The following is a 4482-nucleotide window of genomic DNA, read 5'->3' as shown; positions in this document are numbered from 1 at the left end:
TTTTCCTACGCTTATCACGTATTTTACGCAGGAATTGCGTAGCCAACGTCAAATGAATTACATCAAATGAATTACATCTATTATACACTAGATGGCGGAAACGTTAAACGGTCAATTTCACTAGGTCTAAGAGTACCAGAGATTTTACTGGGGGGGAAATTAATGCAATGTAATAGAAATCTATTGACAAATACAAATACATATCTTTGGTAGTGCCATGGCTATCCTGCTTTGCAAATGCACAAGACATTTCCATTCCATTTCATTTTTTGCTTGTCATTTTTTTTTGTCTGGCTTACCATGTTTCCTAGTTGAGATCACCTTTGACAGGAGCCATTTCTTAGTGGTTGAATTATTATTTACTACTGCACTTAACCCAACAGGCCCCATAGGAACACTGAATAACTGAATATTGAAGTACCCTCTCCTCTCCTCTCCACAACCACATCTCTTCCCTCCTTCCGTTCAGGCAAAAAGGAATGAAGGGATTTGTCCTAAATGGCACCCTATTCCCTATATAGTGCATTACTTTAGACCAGGGCCTAAATGGCACACCCTATTCCCTATATAGTGCATTACTTTAGACCAGGGCCTAAATGGCACCCTATTCCCTATATAGTGCATTACTTTAGACCAGGGCCTAAATGGCACCCTATTCCATATATAGTGCATTACTTTAGACCAGGGCCTAAATGGCACACCCTATTCCCTATATAGTGCATTACTTTAGACCAGGGCCTAAATGGCACCATATTCCCTATATAGAGCATTACTTTAGACCAGGGCCTAAATGGCACACCCTATTCCCTATATAGTGCATTACTTTAGACCAGGGCCTAAATGGCACCATATTCCCTATATAGTGCATTACTTTAGACCAGGGCCTAAATGGCACCCTATTCCCTATATAGTGCATTACTTTAGACCAGGGCCTAAATGGCACCCTATTCCCTATATAGTGCATTACTTTAGACCAGGGCCTAAATGGCACCCTATTCCCTATATAGTGCATTACTTTAGACCAGGGCCTAGATGGCACCATATTCCCTATATAGTGCATTACTTTAGACCAGGGCCTAAATGGCACCCTATTCCCTATATAGTGCATTACTTTAGACCAGGGCCTAAATGGCACCCTATTCCCTATATAGTGCATTACTTTAGACCAGGGCCTAAATGGCACCCTATTCCCTATATAGTGCATTACTTTAGACCAGGGCCTAAATGGCACCCTATTCCCTATATAGTGCATTACTTTAGACCAGGGCCTAAATGGCACCCTATTCCCTATATAGTGCATTACTTTAGACCAGGGCCTAAATGGCACCCTATTCCCTATATAGTGCATTACTTTAGACCAGGGCCTAAATGGCACCATATTCCCTATATAGTGCATTACTTTAGACCAGGGCCTAAATGGCACCCTATTCCCTATATAGTGCATTACTTTAGACCAGGGCCTAAATGGCACCATATTCCCTATATAGTGCATTACTTTAGACCAGGGCCTAAATGGCACCCTATTCCCTATATAGTGCATTACTTTAGACCAGGGCCTAAATGGCACCCTATTCCCCTATATAGTGCATTACTTTAGACCAGGGCCTAAATGGCACCATATTCCCCTATATAGTGCATTACTTTAGACCAGGGCCTAAATGGCACCCTATTCCCTATATAGTGCATTACTTTAGACCAGGGCCTAAATGGCACCATATTCCCTATATAGTGCATTACTTTAGACCAGGTCCTAAATGGCACACCCTATTCCCTATATAGTGCATTACTTTAGACCAGGGCCTAAATGGCACACCCTATTCCCTATAGAGTGCATTACTTTAGACCAGGGCCTAAATTTACATTTCAGTCATTTAGCAGACGCTCTTATCCAGAGCGACTTACAGTTAGTGAGTGCATACATTTTTTTTTCATACTGGTCCCCCGTGGGAATCGAACCCACAACCCTGGCGTTGCAAGTGCCATGCTCTACCAAATGAGCTACACGGGACTATGGGACAATGGCACACCCTATTCCCTATATAGTGCATTACTTTAGACCAGGCCCTAAATGGCACCCTATTCCCTATATAGTGCATTACTTTAGACCAGGGCCTAAATGGCACACCCTATTCCCTATGTAGTGATTTCGGAAAGTATTCAGACCCCTTGATTTTTCCCACATTTTGTTACGTTACAACATTATTATTAAATTGTTTTTTTTCCCCTCATCAATCTACACACAATACCCAACAATGACAAATGTAGAAAAAAATTAACAACAGAAAAATATGACATTTACATAAGTATTCAGACCCTTTACTCAGTACTTTGTTGATGCACCTTTTGCAGCGATTACAGTCTCGAGTCCTTTTGGATATGATGCTACATGTTTGTTTCACCTGTATTTGGGGAGTTTCTCCCATTCTTCTCTGCAGATCCTCTCAAGCTCTGTCAGGTTGGATGGGGGGTTCGCAGCACAGCTATTTTCAGGTCTCTCCAGAGATGTTCGACCAGGTTCAAGTCCGAGCTCTGGCTGGGCCACTCAAGGACATTCAGACTAGTCCCGAAGCCACTCCTGCATTGTCTTAGCTGTGTGGAGAGTAGAGGACAGGTTGGTGATTAATATTTGATCTGGTCCTCTCCATGCCCCCGGTCCTGAGTGAATATTAATGAACGGTGTCCGGGGCTGGAGGCTATGCTTTCCACCACATCGGTACGTTAACACCTCTCTACCAAGTGCTGGTACATTAACACCACCAGTACCGAGGTTCACAGCCGGTCGAGGCTCTAGCTTCCGTGTTGCACCCACACATACGGCCTTACCTATGAATTGCGCTGAGACCAGGTTGCGCACAAACAATGTGACCGTGTGGTTGAGTGTGTGATTGAAGTTGGCAGCCACCGTACTATACTGGGTTTTTAGTGGTGTGCCTAACCTCTATGCCATACAATACCAGGAGGCAGAGTGGGTTTTTATAGACTACAACACACTGATCACTTTACTGTGGGTGGTCGCACAGGGTCGGAGGTCAGGGTCGCTGCTTGTCTCGTATAGTAAAACTGTTATTTATGGGGAAAAGTTGTCTTACATATCATAAGTACAGTACTCCTCTCATTCATAGGGGAAGAGGGAAGGTCACACAGAGTGGGAGAACAAGGCGTGTCAAAGGTCTCATATGGTTGAGCGACAATACAACTGTCACGGTGGAGGGGAGGTAAGATTGGAGAGGTAGGGAAGACAGGATCGCTTGTCTTGTACAGTACAACAGCTGTATCTTATGGGAAAGGGGTACAGTTGGACAGGGTGGAAGGCCAGGGTCGCTTTGTCTTATAAGTACACTATAACTATAATTTATGGGGAAGGGCCCAGGGTACACCACGTGGGGAAATAGCATATTTATAGGGGTCTGAAGTGGAAGAGTATTTTCTTGTTTCGGCCTTCCACTGTCACTATGGATGTGCACATCACCAGGAACCCTGTGTCACCTTTTCCTATTGGACACCTGTCTTCCTGTGTCCCCCATCACTAGGGGAGCACTTCAGCACTGTGACACCTCTTCCTACAGAATACCTGTCTCTTCCATCACTAGGGAAACACTTTAGCACTGTGACATTTTTCCTACAGAACAGCTGCAGACACGCAGGGCTGAGCTTCACAGGGGAGCAGAGAGAGAGAGAGAGCAAGGTTGTGAAGAGACTGTATGGGATGAGCAGGAGGTGAACTTTCACTGGCTCAGAAACCCAGTCTGCCTCTTATCTCTTTTAAGATTCTCTCTTTCCTTTCTTCAGTAAGTGAGTAGAAGTTGTACACAGTGTCTTAGAGTTGCCTTAGTCTTTTTCACCCTCCTTCCATTTTTATACGACTACGTGATGATAAACAACATGGCGCCGACAGACACGTCGCCCTGTTTCTAGCTCATAGCCAACTTCGCAGTATTTTTGTTGTGTGTGTTATTTTTTATATTATTTGCTGAGAACATTTCTAGTATTATTACCGACGGCCTAAAATACATTTGGGACATTAGATCAGCGGTCACTCACCAGAAGTTCGACCAGACATTTGACTTCCCTGACCTGGATCCTTTGTTTTAGGTTTCTGAGGCAGCCCCACTAATCCCGGGTGCTACACCAAAATGTGGACACCGGAGAAGAGAGTGGAGAAATGGGGTTCTAGTCAGGCTCAGGCGGCGATTAAACCATCCACCGCTTCTGAGTATATTACTCGCTAACATTCTGTCCATGGGCAATAAAGTAGACAAGCTCAGGGCGAGGATCTCCTTCCAGAGAGACATAATGGACTGTAACATACTCTGTTTTACAGAATCATGGCTCTCTCCGGATATATTGTCACCATCCATACAGACAGCGGTGGTCTCCGTTCTTCACATGGACAGGAAGAAAGAACTCTCCAGGAAAAACAGAGGTGGAGGGGTACGTCTCATGATTAACAACTCATGGTTTGATTGTGGTAATGTACAGGAA

The sequence above is a fragment of the Coregonus clupeaformis genome, chromosome 18, assembly GCF_020615455.1.
Source record: "Coregonus clupeaformis isolate EN_2021a chromosome 18, ASM2061545v1, whole genome shotgun sequence".
Classification (NCBI taxonomy): domain Eukaryota; kingdom Metazoa; phylum Chordata; class Actinopteri; order Salmoniformes; family Salmonidae; genus Coregonus; species Coregonus clupeaformis.
Note: the sequence above shows the minus strand (reverse complement) of the source record.